This window comes from Pinus tabuliformis, chromosome 8 (genome assembly GCF_031772625.1).
Source record: "Pinus tabuliformis cultivar Carrire ecotype Pingquan chromosome 8, CPIR1, whole genome shotgun sequence".
NCBI classification, from domain to species: domain Eukaryota; kingdom Viridiplantae; phylum Streptophyta; class Pinopsida; order Pinales; family Pinaceae; genus Pinus; species Pinus tabuliformis.
This window is the reverse complement of record NC_142294.1, coordinates 1,725,055,482-1,725,077,114: the sequence shown is the minus strand read 5'-3', so window position 1 is coordinate 1,725,077,114 and position 21,633 is coordinate 1,725,055,482.

Here is a 21,633-nt window from a genome sequence, read left to right as displayed (position 1 = left end):
TATCTCACTGGCTTTGTCTTCACCAAAAGTGAAGCGGATACAAGCTCTATCATATCTTGGTAGAAGGTAAATTGCTCATTATTGTCTTATATGTTGATGATTTAATTTTAATTGGTGATGAATAGTTGATAAGATCTTGCAAGGAGGACCTTGCAAGATAATTTGATATGAACGACATGGGTCCCATACACTACTTCCTTGGGCTGGAAGTATGGAAAGATGATGGGGAATTGTTTGTATCTCAAGGAAAGTATGCAAATGAAATACTATAGAGATTTTGCGTGGAGAGTTACAAACCCATGGAGACACCTTTAGCAATCCACTGGAGGAAGGAGGATTCCACTTCAGGTGAAGAAGTGGATGCTACTAATTACCAATAGTTAGTGGGTTCATTGATGTATCTTGTGAACACATGAACAAATATGTGCTATGTAGTCAACCAATTGAGGCAAGTTATGGTTAGGCCAACCAAATTAGTTTGGAAGGCAACTAAGCATGTTTTACGATACCTCAAAGGCACTACCTAGTTTGGACTATGGTATAGATGGATAGAGAGAGTGAAGTTGTGTGGCTTCATAAATGAAATTTGGGTGGGGATTCCATCAGACCGAAAGAGTACATCATGTGGAATTTTTAGTGTTGGGTCCACAGTTTTTTCCTAGTACAACAACAAGAAAATATTTGTGGCGCTTAGCTCAGCAGAAGCAGAATAAATGACTGCCAGTCAAGAAACATGTGAGGCAATCTGGATGCGAAATGATGGGGACTTCACTCAATGAACCTCTGACATATTGCTTGCGTTCATGACATACTAAACAATACACCTAAATTGACTACATATTGGAAAATACCTCTAAAAATCAAATTATTTAACCCCCTACCAATATGAACCCAATACACCTCCGCAATTTAAAAAACCCCTACTTTCACTAGATATTGTAGGTATCCATTTTTCCATTAACATTTTTTATACCCCTTTATATTTTTTCATTAACTTTCAGCTCCATTTTTTATAACTGCCAATATAAAAACCCTTTACCCCCTATATATCCCCCAATATATTAAGTCAATTTTTCCTCAATATATATCCCCCAATATGAACCCACGTGGTATGGTATTGCTCTCTTAGTGAAGCCCCCTGTGAGAAACATACTTGTTGGACTATTTGGTCATATGATGGATCCAGCTGTGATCTACTTTGATAATCAGAGTTGCACCAAGATATTTGAGAATCATGTTTTTCACAATTGATCCAAGCATATAGATATTTGGTATCACCATTTACGGGACTGTGTGCAGAGGCGAATAATGTTATTTTAGTACATTCCGACAGCGGAACAAGATGTTGACATTTTGACAAGGCCTTGTCACGAGCGAAGTTCGAGTTCCACAGGTGCAATATAGGGGTGGTTGATAATCCCTTTATTTCTCAAAGGGAGTGTTAAAAAATGTAAAAATAAATTCTCAATTTGATTTTTCCTTTGATTAAATTGAGAAATTTTGAATTTCCACATTAGCAAAAAACTTGGATGCAGTTAACTGAGGTGACATGGATATTATCACTCAGTTAGCTAAGTAAATTTGAGTTGGAAGAGTTAGAGTTGAGTTAAGCATGTGTGATTTCTAATTTGTAGCAATCAAGTTCAGTTATCTAAGGTTGTTTTAAGTTAAACTAGTTCTAACTATTGGATGAACTAGTGGAAGGTTAGTTAAGCAATGGGACTTCAGTCAAACTCAATGATGATCTAGTTAACTGATCAATCAACCCAAAATAGATAGTGCATGCAGAGAATTCAAATTCCCCGGGCTTGGTGGAGATTCCAAGGCAGTGTAACATCAGTTGTAGACTAGTATTGAGTGTAAGGGCATTGCATGTAGTCAGATGATCAATCTAGGGAATTACACAATCCATTTTGGAGAAATTCCTAAATAATGGGGGCCTAATTTCTCAAGGAACAACACAAGGAAATAGGGGCTCAAGTTGAGACAAAATTTGGTTAAGTCTAGATCAAATCTTTAAAGTTAGCAGAGAGATAGGTTATTCAGTTGCAAGTTATGCTCAATTGAGAAAAGAAATTCTAATACATCTCTTTTCATCATATTAATGGAAATAGGAAAGGATATTTTAGCATATTTATTTCCCTTAGAAACAATATTGTGTGCATGTGTGTTATTTCTTATTGATTGTATGAAATTATTATTCTAGATTGTGAATTGCTTTCTGCAGAGCTTGCAGAGCAATAAAGTAGGTGTGTGGCTTATGATTTTGATTGTAATTTTATTAGTTACAAATCTACATCATAATTTCTACAAGGTTACCTTCATCCCACGGGGGCACACAAATCTTGGACTTCTTGGTAGTTAGCTGCTGATATGGGATCCTTTTGCTATGAGTTGTATAGCTTCAAAGAGAAATGCTTGAATTGTGACCTAATCCTAACCCCCTCTCAAATGGGTTTCTGATGGGACTCTAGTTTTTAAGTGGAATGGTGAAGGATTTCAAGCTCTATGGAAGGGAAATTTTCTATGTCTCACTGTATGTGATTGATGGGTGTTTTTTGAAGTCTATCCCACTGATCTTAAACCTAACTATAAGATTATTTTCCCCTTGTGCCAAAGTGGGCTTAAATACATGTGAATTAAGCTATTAATGTGAAGTGTTTAAAGTCTTAGCTTGGTTTTGCTAACCAAGCTCTTATTCACTTCGGTTGTGACTATGTGTGTAATAATGTGTGTTTCGATGGGTTAATTTAAAGCACATTTTATGATACCAATGCCACTGAGAAATAAAGTCTAAAAACACAAATGGAACTAAAAATGAATATTAATATAACAATAAGATTAAGCACACAATTCCCCACCCAAAAAGGTTATGATGCAATAAGAAAAAATGAGGACACAACATGCAAACCAAAGAAACTAAAATACAAAAATATCTAATGTCTATGGGACTGGGATCTAAGGCCAAATCTGTTGAAATGATGCATAAAAAAACAACATAGACAAGTGGCTAAGTGTTGGAAAAAATAACAAGAATCAAACTGCAAAAAAAAGGATAACGGGGATCCTAAAGAAGAAATGCAACACATGTCTCAAAGGGAAACAAAATGATGTAAATATGGCCTAAAAAGGATTGAAAAATGATGGAAGAAATGCTACAAAATAGTGGCTAAAAGTTCTACAAAATAGACTCCTCAACTCAGCGAATTTTCTGCTAAATGACATAGATGTACTCTAAACCCTAAGGGTTTTGCTCCTTCCTCTAAATGAGAAAAAATACTAAGAGACTCTAGGCCTAGGGATGAACAGGAACAATGAAGAAACCCTTCCTGACACATAAACAAAACTCTCAGCAAAATTATGGAAATTGCAGAAAAATATGGAAAAAAATGGTCAGCACAAGTTCTAACATGTTTTCTGCATTGTGGTGCAGGTATTGGCCCAAACGTTGCACTGACTAGCGCAGGTTCTGTACCAAAAAGTGTGTTGGCTCTCCAAGGCTCCTGCTTTGTATATCTATTGTAGACAATGTTATCTCTTGCGCGACCCATACCTATGAGTTGCAAAAGGAAACAAAAACCTAGAAGAACAAAGATTTTTCCAGCAAAGAGTAAAAATCTAAAAATATAAATATAAAGTGAGGGAAAGAAAATGAAAAAACAATCACCAGAGTTCTGAATTTTTAAGCCAACGAAGTCACCATTTGTTAGTATAATTTTTTTGGAGAAGTGTACCAAAAAAAATCACTTAAGCTATTTGTGACAAATGGCCCTAATAGCAAAATATGATAGTTGTAGTTGTTCTTTAGATCTACAAAATAAATGTTAGAAAGCCTACAAAATATATCATGGAAAAAAGAATAGAAAACAACAACACTTGAAATGAAAGAGACCCAATGAAAAGGGAATAATATTTATTATTATTGAATTAAAATGAATACACCTAGTGAGGAGAATGTGTAGACTTGAATCTACAAAGCCCCCTCTGTGGTATGGGTCCTTGAATACTCTGCACTTCAACTTCATCTCTCCCTCTCTCCTAATGGATGTAAAGGGCAAAAAGAAGTGGTGATGGTTTGAACTTAGAAATGGGAGCTCAAATGTTAGAAGACAATAATGAGGATAATGAGAATGGTCATGTGTAGAATGAGGAGAAAACCCCTCTATTTATATTAAAATATTAGGAAAGATCTAGATTTAGAATAATCATAATAAATGTTAGACTAAATGAAGATTAGCCATTAGGAATATTTTAATATATTTTAGAGAGGGAAAAAGTATTTGAAATTGTCAAATATCTTTATTTAGTAAACCAACTAAAAAAATGATTAATTGATTTAATTAAGGAAAATGATTAAAGTAATTAAGAAATAAAAATGATTTATTAACTACTTTAAGGAAATAAAGTTGAAACAAATTTGAAATAATTATTAAATAATGGTTTAATAATTATATCTGGAGATAAATATGGGTTAAATATGGAATAATAAATAAATAATGATTTATTTAATTATTCCTGAGTGGTGAAGTCAAAAACTCGTTAGAAATAATAAATAATGATTTAATAATTATTCTGAGAGAATAATAGATCATCAATGATTTATTTAATTATTTTAATGGGGTTTCTTTGATTTTAATGAGAAATAATTTAGGAAAATGATTCTCTAATTTATTTCCTAAGGGGAAGGTGGATTTTAATGTGTAAAAACCTGTGATGTACTTCGATCAACTTAGTAGGAAATGACTAGGTGACCATTTTTTGAATTATAATAATGTATGCTCTCCCAATCATAGAGAAATGAGATATGTGCCTCTAGTTAATGTGGAAAGACCTCGCCCCATGAAAAACCTCATAACACACTCTCGCAAAAAAACCTCAAAAACCCCTCGGCCCTTACTCCATTAACTTTACATTAGTTATATCTAATTATAATTGTTCACCTATTTGAGAGTATAAAATATTAGATAAATCTTTTTTATTTCAATTTTTTTTTGTGATATATTATTTTTTTTGGTATCAGTTTAATTGATTTTTTATTACATAATAATGATTAAATTAGAAATATGAAAATAAATAACAGGATAGAAAGAGATCAAAATTAAAACCAATTAAAGAAATAACTAATGGAAAATCTTTGTTAATTAATTTTTTTTTTTTAAACTTATGAAGATTTTTTTTGACATTATGTATATAATATGAGTATAATAATATAGTATATGAATATATATTTATTTAAAAAAAGATTGTTTTAATTTTAAAATTTATGATGTTGTGAAAATTGTTTGACAATCTTATATAAAATATAAATATAATAATATAGTATATGATATATATTATTTAGTTACATTGTCAATGATGTATAGTTCGGGTGGTTGGGAGGGTTTAATGATAACCTTCCTACCCGGGTTCCAGTTGCATGACATGACTATTTTGTAATATCCTCAAAAGGGTTCTATGTATGTACCGCTTCCATAAACGGAGGTTTTCTTATTACTGAAAAAATAAATATTTAGTTACACAATAGTTATAGTTAATATATATGATCTGGTATAAATGCATTGGATAATTTTTTTTTAATTTAATGAATATATGATATTTTTTTTAGTATGTCAGAGAAATCTGGCAGCCCGCTTGACAAGTTATTACTAGTGAACCTCTCAGGGTTTACTATTTGTCGTCTTTTCCATAAATGGAATCATAACCAAAAAAATTTAAACTTTAGATCTCTCAATTTTCACAAATTTCACATTACTTTAATTACCAATTAAACTGTCCCTAAAACATAATATTCTTTTTATTTTATTTTAAATAAAAATATTCACTAAATATATCAAACTTAATTATTTATTATATATATTTTAAAAATAAAAAATTACATACATTTTTATTATCAGAATCATCAAAATATTTATTATTTTAGAAAAATAATATCCATAATGCCTATATTATTTGAATGAATATTTTATGAAAATGATGCATTCAAACAAGTGTGTATTAAGTCCACTTCTCAATAATAATAAGTTGTGGTTGGTGTCGTGTATGGATAGTTTAGAACGATAAAAACATTTCGTAGATGTTCAACGTCCTTTCATAAAAGCTATGTCACAACAAACAAGAAAAGGTCCTTTAAAATGCTTCGTGATGTAGCCGTGAAAGCTAGGTTCATGATTATGTCACACCAACTGCATGAACCCCACACCGTATTACATATGTTTATATATCGTATTACATTTTATTATAAATTTAATTGAAGTTACATTTTATTATAATTTAATTGGCAAATTCAATGTAGGATAGTTACTATTTGTTTTCTTTTATTCTGTTAGGAACTATGACTCGTGGTGGTCAAAGTCATTGGAGTTGGTGTGGGAGCAACTGGCTGACCCTATCCCATGCTCAAAAAGAAAGTTGAAGTGTTTGCAAGGGCTTTCTAAGCCCAAAATCCTCCACACAAGGATGAAATTGAGGTTGTAGAAGTGGAAGCGAGAATGCAAGGGCTTTCTAAGCCCAAAATCCTCCACACAAGGATGAAATTGAGGTTGTAGAAGTGGAAGCGAGAATGGAAAGTGGGTTTCTTCTAGACGATGAAGTGAATAAAGAAATTAGTCCCTAGGTTCTTGATGTTAGTAACACCAAGGTCCAAATTACCAAATACTATAAAATAGTGGACACTTATTGGTAATCTAAAACTCTCATGTGTAAGGTGTTACGAGAAAAAAAGAGGCCTATCAAGAGAATTTCCTCTAATTGGATGAGATATAGCTTCAAATCAAAGTAGTTGACCACAAGCTTTCAATCATAGCTAAAAAGGCTAATGGCTTGGAATTTGCAGATTCTAAGCACACTCCAAGATAGGGTAAGAATGAACCTGTCAAGATTCCCTCCCACTGATCTTTTACATGGATAGTTTTTTCTCTTTTTTGGTTTATATATATAGGAGTAGAAGCTCTCTTATTTCCTTTCTGTCTAGCTCTAACTACATGGGTAGTCTTAGATCTCTAACTATATCGGTAATCTTAGATCCCTAAAAAGCTTCTTTCTGTATAGCATTTGAAAATATTGTTTATCTCAAATAAGATAGACAAAAGGTTAGTTGTTTTATTCTTGTCTAGTTTTCTTAATGATATATAAATAAATTTATTTTTTTACACCAATTTTCTTCTATTCGATTTAAAATCTTGATTCATTTATTTATAATAAAATAATTCAAATTTTAATTTTAATCACAAAAATTATTTTAATTATCAATTATAAAAAAATATTTATATATACTAATATTAATATTATTAAAATTAAACTAATTATCAAACCAATTAATTTTAAATTAAATTTTATATATATAACGCTTTTACATTTTAATATAAAAATATATTCATACATGTATGCTCAAACCATCAAATACAAATATACAAGTTTTCTTATGTATATAGTAATGCAAGAATTAATATAAATAAATTATACCCAATACAATAGGTATACCTAATATCACAACATTGATACTTATATTGATACTTTCAATGACTTGCAAAGCTTAAAAAATACCCTTATCATAATTTAAAATCAAATCAAAGTAAATAATCATCTAAATTTATGATATTTTTGGGATGAAGTACAATGGTATAAAACTGGTTAACTTATCAATTTTGATTACTTTGGGCTTAAAATGACTAGGTATAATTGATTTAAATCCATTCTAAATGGGTTAAATTCAAAATTAATGTTTTTTTATTGATTTTTTTTATAAAATTTAAATTTTTTTTGTATAATTTATTTCTATTAAATATATTTGACATAAAATATACATGAAATTTAAAATAAAATTTTGAAGAAAAAATATTTCAATTTTAGCTATTTAGTAATGTGTTTTTAATTATAAAATAAAATTAAAAAAAATTGATTTCTCTTATTATATAGTAATTCTAAAATTAAAATAAATTTATATAAAAATGTCAGTGGATATTTTTAAAAAATGTCAATTATTATCTTAAAAAATATTGTATTATTTTAATAAATATATTATCATAACTCATTTATTAATTAGTATGGAGGAAAATAATTATTAGTTTTTTTTTTTCAGAAATATGGTTTGATCCATCTGTATTATTCAAGGAATAATTTATTAGTGATTCATAAAAGAACAAATTGTTATTTTAGTTAGACGTCTTTGGATCTTGGGCCACTAACCTATTATGTTATATTAAAAAAGAATCAATTCTTATCCAATAAAAAACAATTTTAAATCTTATTCTAATATCATAAATCAATTTTAATGTAAATAGTATTCATAAAAAAACTAATATCCTTTATAATCATCTTTAAATTTATTTGCAATAAGATCATATACTTTAATATTTAACTTTAAAGTTATAAATAAAACGAAATACTACTTTGATATCACAATTTAATTTCTTAATCAATATTTTATATAATAATAATAATAAAATATTCACTTAAAAACATATATCAAAACAGGTAATGAATATTTTATAAAAGTATTTTCTAACAACATATTTATCCTTTTAAGATCATATTATTTTAATGGATATTTATGAAAATATAAATGCTTGCCATAGTCTTATAGACTATACATTAAAATAATAAAATTTGTAGGAAGTACTAACCATGATGCTATATTATTCAACGAATATTTTGAGACACCAGTGCCCATCAACACCAGCATATGTTGTAGTTGGTGTGTTGTATTAATATATTAAAACATTTTGGACACGTTGAGGCTCCTTTTCTTAAGTCACAACAAGCTATGAAAGGGTTACCTGATGTAAGCATCAGAGTTAGGTTCATGATTATAACACACAACTAATCCACCATGGCCACATGTGATAGGAGGAGCTACTTGCAATCGTAGGGTGACGTTAATGCTTACGATTTAAAAACAAATATGTCAGCATGACAACTCCTTTATTTAAAATGATTACATAGTTATCTAACAATGTTCAAGAAGGAAAATGGTTTGAAAATTAATAATTAAGAGAATGTCATTAAAGTTGAAGGTTATAATAATCTAGAGAAGAGGAGGAATGTGAGGAGTCGTGGAGGCCATGGGTGTCTATACATATTTAGATAATGAAAATAATAAATTATAACAATTTATGGGTAATACTTTTTTTAATTGTATAATATAATTTAAGCTTGATTTACTCTAGTTAAAAAGGATTGTTTTGTATTTTTATATAGTATTTGGTATCATATGGAGACAAATTTTTGGTAGCAATGGATAATAAACTCAAAATTGGTTGGGTAGGTGGACAACAATTATATACATGCGTGGTTGAGGTGGAAGGACAATGGTAATGAGAGATAGGCATGAATTGCGAAGAAGAATTCATGAATGAGTAAAGAAGAGGGGTGAAATTGAGATCATTTATTTGAAGTCTGAATTAGAAATAAATGTAGAGACAAATATATAACATAATGATATTCATTATTATGTTAGAATTGATGAAATTTTTGAAGAATAAAAGAAATGTGAGAGTTCATTTTTTTTGTTATAATAATAACTTTGAATCTTCAATTTATCCTAAATTGGTTAGGAAAGATGTAGAGATATTTTAAATGGGAGGATTGAAAACCCACATAGAATTAATTTTGCAACTATTAGGTTGAAAAGATATACTAACATATACTAACAATTATGTGTTTTTATATTTTGAAAAAAATATATAAAAATAAGAACAATATCTAAGTTTAGAATAATATGGTTAACTTGGTGAAAAAAATCATACCCAAAATAATCTTCATTTTTACCGATTGAGAACCTACATAAAATGAATTTTGTAATTAGTAAGTTGAAAAGACATACTCATAAGTGTTTTTGCATTTTGAAAAAATGCAAAAAAATAAGAACAATATCCAAGTTTAGAATAATATGGTTAAGTCCGTGAAAAAATATCTTACCCAAAATAATTTTCATTTTTACGCACAATACACTTTAATTTCATTTATTTGCTAGAGGTTTTGCCATTTTCCATTTTAATTAGTTTAATTGGCAAAATGTAGTTCATTTCAAGATGATTTATGTTATAATTATTTTTTGAGAACTTAGTGTAACTTCAATTAGAAGGTATATATTAAACTAATTTTCTCGATGAAAATGTACTCTATAAATATTATCAATTAAAGAAACATTTATTTAAAAGTTTGTTATATATATAAATAATTACAATAAAAGAAATTATAGATCAAAATTATATGCTTGGATCGCAATTTATACAATGGGTTAGTTATACATAGAAGTTTTATCGAGGTTAGTTATACTTGTACCCTTATCTACACTATTATTGTCCTTATCTACTTGCTTGCTTACTAGCCTAAGAAACACATGGTCTTTGGAGGTGTATATTCTCCAGAAGAATTATAAGCTCTTACAAAACTTATAGTACATTGCAAAATTGAAATAGTTTGCACTAGATTAGATACCATGATTGTTTTCCTTTGAAAGAGATAGATTCAAATCCAACAAATACATCTTACCAGAGCATCCCTTAGATATACTAGCAGAAAAATTCAAACATAAAGAATTGATGGCCACTCACAAATTATCCATTTGTTGCCTAAGACCATCCAAATCGATCTCGATTTTCTTTGTTGTGTCCATATAACAACCCTGGTTAAAAATCCATGTAAAAAATATAAGACCAAGGTCATGGGACATGTATTCCAAGCTGAATGATGGGAAAAAGCATCCTAATGGGCGTTCATTTCGGTTTATTATGGCTAAGGAAAATGACAAAGGCAATGACAAAGACTTTGAAAAGGCAAGTGACATTATTTGGCATTTATTTATGAAAATAATGGAAAAATAGGAGAAAAGGAATGTGAAAGGTCACAGGTTGCATGTAAGGAGGAAAATGAAGGAAAATAATGGAAAATGAATAAATTAGAGGCCTCATTAATAAAAAGGCTTCTGAGGATTAGTTGGTATCATTTTGTTAGTTCTATGGTGGAGCTCTCTTCTATTCTGTCTCTCATACTCTTGGACACTTAAAGTTTCTTGGAGCACTCTTGGAGTAGTGTGACATACTTGAGATTTGGAGTAAGACGGCTAAGGAAAAGAAAGAGAGTGCAAGAGGACAGTGTGATCAACAACTACAGCTGGATTTCTTTGCAGGTATCGAGTTGCATGTATGGTTTCCTTCATAGTTTTTCCATGCATGACACATGCATGTGGTTTCTTGGTTATGAGTTGTCATTGGCATGGAGGATTTCCTAGATTGACAGTGGTTTTGCCTAGCCTTGACAATTCTTGGATAGCCATGGTGTTGTGGGAGTCTTTCCCTTTTGTTTTTTGGTTTGGTTCTCATGTTCCTTTGCATGTGGGTTGAGTTATTAGTTCTTGGAGCCTTGTAATAGCTTAGGTTGAGTTATTAGTCTTGGAGCCTTAGTTGGACAAACACTTTGGAGCCCTTGGTGGGTTGAGTTACTAGTCTTGGAGCCTTGGTTAGACAAACACTCTAGAGCCCGACAACGGATGTGGGTTGAGTTACTAGTCTTGGAGCCTTGGTTGGAACAAACGCTCTAGAGCCCTGGACAACTTGGGTAGATACCAATTTGGAGATGGCTAGTGATGTCCAACCGTGAGGTGGAATCACTGGTTGAGAGTTGAGGTGGTTTGGCCTCTAGGAACCCTAGTTTTGTTTTGGTGGTTTGGCCTCTAGGAACCCTAGTTTTGTTTTGATGGATTTCTAGGGGCTAATGTTCGCCCAGTGGGCTAATTTCCACGATTTTTCCACAAAAAAGATTCGCAAATTTCCAATTTTATAAAAGAAGATTCGCCCAAATTTTAGAATATAAAATTATTTTACCTTAAAAATCGCCAACATTATATAAAGACTATATATAAAATCATTATAAATTTGAATAAGTTTACAAATATATCAATAAACATTTTATAATTTGCATATTAGGGATTAGTGAGATTCGCCAATGTTTTAAACTTCAAGAAAATTTTCCATCCTTAAAATTTTCCTTGGATCCCATATTCATGCTTGGAATATGGCACGGGGGTGATTGGCTGAAAGAGAGATTTGGTTCAGCCTAGTCTATGGTCGGGTGGTTTGTGGAAGTCCCAGACCAGGCTGCATTTTGCATATGTTAATAAGAACTTCTTTCCTCTTGTATTTGATGGATTTATACTTATTTATATGTGGTATTTATGGCTGAAATATCCCATGTTATATCTGTTGGTTATATGTTGGTTATGAGCATGTTTTATGACTGATAATGTATGGCTCTGTTGTGCTAAACAACAACCCCCCATTTCTTTAAAATCTTTATATAAAATTTAAATAAGAAATGGGTCCCTTTAATAAGATTTGTGTGTCCGTAAATAAAATTGGTATTAACCCATCATAAGAAATCCCTTATTAGAAGACCTTAGGTAAACCAATCATTTTAAAAGCCTTTTGAACGGAAATGAAAGTGTAACTTTAAAAAAATATATATTATAAAACTCTTCGTTATTGCGATAAAGCGATCAGAAGATCGCATATCGCAATAACAAAAGAAACATACATAAAGTCTCATCCATTCTCTCTGATCCGAAAAGGCAATCGCAATGGGAGATCGGAGAAGCCAAATGCCAAGCATATTATAATGAAACCCCTCACATCCTCCGATGCGATAAAGCATATCGCAATCAGCAAATCGGCGAAGGCAACAACATACATAAACGAAGACATGCTCAAATCCTCCGATGCGATAAAGAATATCGCAATCGGCAATCGATGAAATCGCATTGACAAAACAGTAAAGCCTCAGTCCATTCCCAATTGCGATATATTTATTAGGCACGCATCTCGAAGATATGTTGGTTTGCATGCATCATATCACCTTTCGGAGATTGAAGATATTCAAAGCAAATGTTAAAGCCTTTCCCTGGATGTTCCCAATCACCGATTTGTGATTTATCACTGATCATTCATCAAACAAATCTAAGGCACACTTCAATTAATCATTTGGCATATAAGCGACATGATGGGCATTTAAAACCTTCTTTACCATGATTGACAAGTTAAACGGCTATTCAATGAAGCAGTTAAGGGTAGATCTTTTCTTTAGATTTCACCTGCGACAACCTTTAACTATATTTCATTATCACCTGCTAATCGACATAACTCTTTTCCATTATCATATTGGTCTATTGCAGCATTTCTCTGTATCACTGTTTTTCAATCGCTTGTGTAGCATTTCACTGAAAACATAAATCTGAAGCAAAATGGGAAAGAAATCAAAGAAATCCGTAGCAGTAGCTCTTGTAGTGGTAGCCTAGCTAGCCAAAGATCCCAGACCAAGAAAAAAGGGATTAATATCAGACACAACATGTCTCGGACTAGGAAATACTAGCTGGGAAAGTATCTATAATCTAATTGAAATGGAGGAACCCGAAGAACTATCAGAAGAGGCCACGGCTGATTCGAATGATAAGTCTGAAGGAACTCTTAAAGAGTTAGCATGCTCCTTTCTTCACAGAATTGTTGCGCGAGCTAAGGTCCTTCGATATACTGACGTCGTGAGATGGGTGGTGGAAAAAATTCCAGTCACAAACAGAACCTTTTGCACGAATGACAGGAGAGTATTCGGCTCATTTCAGCCGGATGATCTAAGGAAAATGTATCACTTACCTGAACCTGAAAAGTGGTACAACAAAGCCTTCCTTGAAGCATTTGCGAAAGAAAACGAGTCAGAATCAACCCCGATTAAGCAGTGGAGACATTTTCCCAAGAAGCACAAGCACGAATCATCGGGTAAGTACTCTGTAGACTCATTGGCTTCTCCTTACTGTTATGCCAGAGCTATGATGTGTAGAATGTGGGGAATACATGACTCTGCTAAGTTTACTATAGAAATGGTCCCTCTAATGGAGGCAGCAATCAATGGCTATGTAATGGATTGGGCCAATATTTTATCTGACAAATTAGCCACAACAATCCTAGAATACAGAGCAAATGCATATCAAACTACTAGGACCATTCCCCCATTCTATTACAGTGCATTCATTATGGATATTGTTTGTTTCAATTCTGAATTTCCATTGCTCGGATGGAGATGGACCCCCACAGACCCTCAACCAATCCATATCTATCATGATCAGTTATGGAAGGCTAATTACAAAAATCATTTGTACAAAATCTGCAACGGTTTTATTGTGCCTATTTATTACTCCATTTTTGATAAGCCTGCTCCCAGGATATCCCCGGAAGCAGAAACAGATTTGACAGTGGTAGGCAGTTGGTTTGGGGAAGAAAAATTCACTTATATAAGGCTTTTTGGTAGCCTTACAAAATCCCATGTCCTTCCTCTATATGTGCCTGATAAACTGTTAGCTCGGGAATTGGCCTATCAAATAACAATAGATGGGACATCCAAAACCCTTAGAAATTCCAAGAAATAGGCATGGCCTATATTCCCTTTAAGATGTAGTGTTTTCACTCTTCATGATTACAAACATGCAGAAAAGGAGGCAGAAAAAATACAAATGTTGAATCTTGCAACAATTCCCAATAGACAATATGATCCAAGAAAAGTTGCCTATAATGTTCTTGAACAAGCTAAACTTGCAAAGTTCGATCATGAAAAGGATGATTTCGATGATCTATTTTCCTCAGCCGAATCTTTATTTCAAGTTAAATCATTGGCCAGAATCAAATATCAAGATGAAGGATTAGAAGTGTTTAATAGGCTTAGAGAATAGAGGTTGCAAACTCTGCCTTTAGACCTCTTAGTCACAGCTCCTACAGTCCAATAATTTGGTCAAGCTGAAAAAATAGTTACTGATAAGGCCTCTGATGTGGAAAAGATCTCCAAATAGCAACAGGAACAGCAACGGGAACAACAACGGGAACAGGAACAGGGAAAGGATAGCCAACTTATGGATACATATACTCAAATTGATCCCAAGTTTCTTAAAGAATGGCAAAAATTCGATTCCATAATAAGAAATACTGAGACCTTGCAGGGATTCAGCATGCCTGAAGTGACAACTGGTCACGAAACAACAACTAATATGGTTCAAAATGAAGGAACCAGCGGCCCATCCATCACTCAGAAAGATATGGAGATAATTCCAGAAAATCCATCTGATGAAATCATCCTACATGTAGAGGAGATACCACCTTTAGATGTCTTCTACAGTCCTAAGCATAAGGCTGTAGTAAAAAGACAAAGGAAAAAGAGAAAGTTTGATCAATCTTCTCTTTTACCCGCACAAAAAGAAATGGCTAATGTGGTATGGAGAGAAGAAATTAATCCTTCCGAAGACCTTACAAAACTCTCCCAATATGCAAGGGCATACTCAGCAGCTACAATGGATAAAGCATCAGAAGTTAGCAATTTACTCAAAGAAAAAGATCAAACAATTGTTTCATTGGAAGCACAGGTATCTGAAAGGCAGCAGAGAATAGAGCAATTAGAACAACAGTTAGCAGCGCAACAACAATCAAATAACCAGCTAAATGAGCAATTGCTCAAGGAGAAGTAGAGAATAGACCAAAGTGTAGTATAGAAACAAAAAGAATTATCCCTAGCATTGGCCAAGCTAAAGTCAATGAATGAACAATTGAGAAAAACGAAAGATGAGAAAATCGCTCAACTATCACAACAAATAGAAAAGTTCAAAAGTTTTCCTCAAGCAGTAGAGTTCAGATCCGAAGCTCTCCAGATCAATAAGGCATTGATTAAACAGTTAAATTTACTATGTCATAATATTTCTCTGGTTGAGCCCCTCTGTGAAATTTCTTCATCAATGATTGACAAATCAGTTGACGCAAGGCAAAATTTGGAGCAGGCCGATGAGACATTGACAAACTTTCTTGCTTGGCAAGAAACCAGTGAAGGGCAAGCTGCAAATCTGCCTCGAATTCTAGAATCACACAAGGAAATTCTTTTCCTAGAATGGAAATCCCAATTGATGAAGGCAGAGAGGGCAACTTCAAGATGTAGATCAGCCACTGGTAATTTGGTTGAATTAATTAATGATACTCTTTATCTGTCTAATTTGATTTCAGAATGCACTCTAGGTAAATTACCATCAGCCAAAGCATTGGAGCAGTCATGCAAGCAGGATTTAGAAAAGAAAGAGAGATTAATCGCAGGCATCCAAAGTTTAACTTGGGACACCTTTTGGTTCTTCCTGGTTAAACCGCATAGTCAAAAGGCAGCACTGAAATGTTTAACCGATGCAATCGGTTATATGATTCCTGAAATTCATGATGCTACGTATTCAGCCCAACTACATTCACGTTTGAGTCACCCTCTAGAATTGCAACAAATGCTAGCTATATGCCAGCTCAAACCAAAGGATGATCGGCCGAAACAGTGAATCATTTTACCAACTGCAAGCATGCCTATTTCAAGGAGATTTTCATGATTTGATCATACCACCTCATAGCATTTTTATTTCATAGTTAGTTAGCATAGATAGTATTTATAGACCCTTTCATGTCTTTAGAAAGGGTCCTCAATTTTTGTATCAAAACTTGGATCGGAAGTTGCACTATTGTGCTTCCGATATATATTTTTTATGAAGACTGGACCTATATTCTAAATTTTGATGAAGAATACTTTGATGAGATATGCACTATTGCTTTTTGTGAGAGTATTTCTAAGTTGGAAGATGGAATCTGAATGCGATTGATGTTAGAACGGATTCAAATTACATATGGTACTATTATCTATGTCTTTGCTCCATTCTTTTATATGAATCAACGTTTATTTAATTTTGCTATCATTTGATATATGTATGTGTTTCAACAACAGTCCTTTTACTTATCACTATTGAATGTTTAAGGAATGTTATTCTTTCAATCATATTTATGTCAATGATATATGAAGAATAGTGTAATAATGTTTTAATTATTACTTTGTTCAACTACTTGAACAAAGTAATTATCATATGAAGGAATGTTTTTATTTATAAATGGAGTCATCTATATGCCTATTTGTAAATAAGAATTATCAAAAGTTGCACTAAAGTTGAAATTTCCCGGGATAGATTAGTTGTTTATTATTCTGCATTTTAGAATAAATCATCCATCATTATCATTAGATAATAGAAAACCAACCACTTATCCATCCTATTTACAAATCATTGGGAAACTGGTCCCATTATATCCAGTCGGAGCCACCACACCAAACGGAAAAGGAGCTGCCTTTAAGGTTCGGACCGGGTGGTTTTCCCCAATGTTGATGTAGCGATTTTCAAGGCATCAACATTTTTGGCACTAGAAGGAGGGCATGAACTGTGAATGGCAAGCAAACCCAAACCTACAACCCATTCTGAGAGTAAACCTCCCTCCACCTCACCTCTGACTTCTCCTTTGCATGTTGGAACTCCAGTCTCCAAACGAGAAGAAGAGAGCACAACTACCACTGCTCAACCCCAACATATCTCAGATAAATTAAGTCCTGAATCTCTTGAAGTACAGTCTCTCATCCATAAACTTCAAGGCTTCTCAATATCACCACAGAAATCTGAGGTATCTCAAGGCAGTGTGACTTCGCAATTTGTTCCTTCTCACCCCCTCACCAGACTTCAGAGTGGAAAGCTTGGTATTGAACCTACTGAGTTGCCTTTACCTAAAAGGAAACGGGCAAGGAAAACACCTGAAGGATCTGATAGTGAAACTTTCTCATCATCATCTTCCATTTCATCTTCTCCATTGCAAAGTCAACCATCCACTCCTCCATTACAAATTGTTGTTCAACAGGGATCTGGAACTTCAACATCTCAACCCCCTCAAACTTCAATATCTGCTCCTTCCCAATCATCTGGAACTTCATCGACACTATCATCTAGTACTAGTTCTACAATGGCTCAGAATCCATGGAATAATCTTGGTGCAGTCACCATGCCTGCACCATTAAACCAACTGCCAGCACATCCTGAAAAATGGTTGCCGAAATTTAATCCAAATGCAGGGATACCAGCCGATGAGCACATTAATAATTTTATGTTAGCAATTAATTTGAAAGGAGTTACAGAGGAAGATGTCGTTGTTAGGCTTTTCCCTTATACCTTGCAAGGATCAGCTGGGTCTTGGTATTTTTCCTTACCCTCAGGATCCATTACTAGTTGGAACATTTTTCAAGAACAGTTCTTGACTAAATACGGTGATGACAGATCTCTAGCGACGTTAATCAATGATCTTTCAAATCTTAGGATAGAATCCAAAGAACCTATAAAAGAGTTCAATTCACGATTTAATAAACTCTTGAATAAGATTCCAACTGCCTCTAAACCTAGTGAGAAAATCAGAAGCGAATGGTATATAACAACTTTACCTTCAAATATAGCTATCTTTGTAGATAGGGCTGCAAAACCAACTCTAGCAGAAAACATGAAAGAGGCACTTGCTATAGAGAAACACATTATTACTTTAGAAAAGAAGGCTACTCTTGAAGACAGAAAATCCAAAAAAGTCTCTTTCAAAGATGATTCAAAGAAGAAAATGGCTAAAGATCCATATGATATGGAGGGTCTCCAAAAAGTTCTCAAGACTATGTCAAATGAAATGGTAGAAATCAAGAAACAAGTAGCTGAGACTTCAACCAGAAGACCATTTAGAAACTTCAAGAAACCTGAATCAAAGCCACCAAATGCTATATCCAATGCAGACTCAGATCCTGAAGAGGAAGAAGAAGAAGAAACAATCTCATCGTCTGAAGAACCAGAAGAAGAAGTAACTGTAGAATGTCATGGAATGTGGGACTTTATTTTGCCTAATTTTGATACAGAAAATGAATAGGAAGCTTTCCCTGTAACTACCAGGAGTAAGGGTACTCCTGAACCTGTTCAAATAACTCAGAAGAAAAGGAATACATGTACTCCTACAAAAGAGAAAATCCCCACAAAGAAATCCACAGCGATACCTTCTCAAAATTAGCCATCAGCTTCAAATCCACCTCCAACATCTAAAACATTAGTGGTTATAGATTCTATGGACTACAACATTATTGAAGATATGAAGAAAACAAAGGCAAATATCACTATGTTTGAGCTTAGCAAACTCAAACATCAACAAAAATTGTTGCTTAAAGAGTTAGATGTTGTACCTTCTTCTCCTCTTCCGAATGTTGTCATGTCCAAAGTTGCTAATGAAACAGGTAAACCACCTCCTGGGAGAGTGGAAGCTACTGATGTTGTCTTAATCGGAGATAGATCGAATTCCCATACTCCTCCTTTTCTCTTAACCAATGAGATCTATAATAGAAATCTACACAATTGTTTGATTGACTCAGGGGCTTCCTCCAATATAATACCAACTTCAGTTTGTTCTAAGCTGAACATTGAACCCCAAAAGTCTGCAATCCATATTGTCCAGTTGGATAGAACTAAGGTCTAGGTTTTAGGAGAAATCAACTCAGTTACTATTAGGTTATCAGTTGATCCAAGAGTGGTTCAGAGAATTGATATTTTGGTAGCTGAAATACCTGAATTCTATGGTTTGATTTTGAGTAGAGACTGGTTTGAGAAACTTCATGGTTATATTTCCACCGATTGGTCTCATATGTGGCTACCTTATAAAGGAAAGCCAAATCAAATAAAAATTGGTCGAGAAAAACATATGACCCATACAGTTACTGAGTTTGAACAAGAAAATCAACCAATAGCATTCAACAATAATATTTTGGGAAATTACTCATCTGAATCATTCTTTGGAAATTTTACTACTCAAACATCCCCTTTCTCAGTTAATAATTTCACATCTCAAATCGAAAATTTTTCTCAAACAGATACATCAAGATGTGTTAAAGTTGCTGAGGAAACTGTAAATAAAGTTGTAGATAAATTTTTGTTTTGGTCATTATATTTTGATGGGTCTAAATCTAGTGAAGGTGTAGGAGCAGGATGTATTTTAGTTAGTCCCGAGGGAGAAAAGACCATGTTATCATGCAGGTTGGAGTTTGAATGCACAAATAATACAGCTGAGTATGAAGCCTTAATTCAAGGACTTTACAAAGCAATTGGTCTTAAAGTTCAATATTTAAAAGTGTTCGGTGATTTGGAAATTGTTATAAGACAAGTCAGAAATACTATTCATTGCCTTTCTAGTCACCTTAAACACTATCAGTCCTTGGTACAGGACCTAATATCTCAATTTTTGGCATTCAATATTTCTCCCATCCCTAGATCCCAAAATGCAGCAGTAGATCTACTAGCTAATGTAGCTTCCAAGCTCCTTCCATCTGAAGATTATAGTCCCGATAGATTCTCAGTAGAATTAATTTTTAGACCATCAATTCCTGATAATATCACTAACTGGCGAGTGTTCAATCACGATGATGACATTTTAAATTTCTTAACTTCTGATAAGTCCTATGATGATCAAATTATTGATGAAAGTGACCATGACCTTCAAATGAAGGAAAAGTTTGAAGAAAACTCAATACCTAAACCAATGGTCAAGCTTGAAGATCTTTATGACATTAAAGACAGGTTTAAACAGGTTACTAATTCAAAGCTCCAAAGTTTTACTTTGAGATTTGAATTGATAAACCTTGGTACTGAGGAAAATCCAGAAAACATCAATTTAGGATTAGGACTTTCTTCAGAAGAAAGAATTGTGTTCCTTATATTATTGCATAAATATAAAAATGTCTTCGCTTGGAAATATGATGATTTGAAAACATACGATACATCTATCATATAGCATACGATTCCAATGCTTTCTGAACAAAAACTAGTACAACAGAAATTAAGAAAGATTCATCCTAACTTAGAGAGTCAAATAAAAGCTGAATTAAACAAACTCTTGAAAGCTAAGATAATTTTTCCTGTTAGACATTCAAATTGGGTATCCAATATGGTGCCAGTAAGGAAGAAAAATGGTGATATCATAATTTGTATTGATTTTAGAAATCTTAACAAAGTAAGTCAAAAGGATAACTTCCCTCTACCGACAATGGAGAAAACTCTACATTCAGTAGCTGGTTCTGAATTGATGTCCTTCTTAGATGGTTTTTCAGGGTATAACTAGATTTTATTAGACCTTAATGACAAACTTAAAACTACTTTTAGAACTAAGTGGGAAACTTATGCCTACCAAAAAACGCCTTTCGGGTTAATTAATGCTGGAGCTACGTTCCAAAGAGCGATGGACATGACATTCAAAGGACTGATCAATAAATTGGTAGTTTTCTATTTAGATGACATTACTGTGTTATCTAAGAAAAGATCAAATCATTTGCATGATCTGAAACAAATCTTTGAACGCTGCAAAAGGTATGGTATTTCACTCAATCTTAAGAAATCCTTTTTCGCTCTTGACCAAGGTAAACTCTTGGGCTTCATTGTTTCAAAGAATGGTATTTATATCGATCCAGATCGAATCAAAGAGATTTCTAATATTCCATTCCCACATAATAAAAAATCCATGCAATCATTTTTAGGTCAAATTAACTTTGTAAAAAGATTTGTACCAGATTTTTCATAGATTGTTCTACCATTACAAACTATGATTAAGAAGAATTTAGTGTTTAAATGGGGGCCTATAGAAAAAGAGGCATTTGATTCTATCAAACAATCAATCATAAATGCCCCTGCTTTAAGCACTCCTAATTTTTCAAATCATTTCATGTTATATACTCTTGCATCTGATACATCTTACGCAGCAGTGC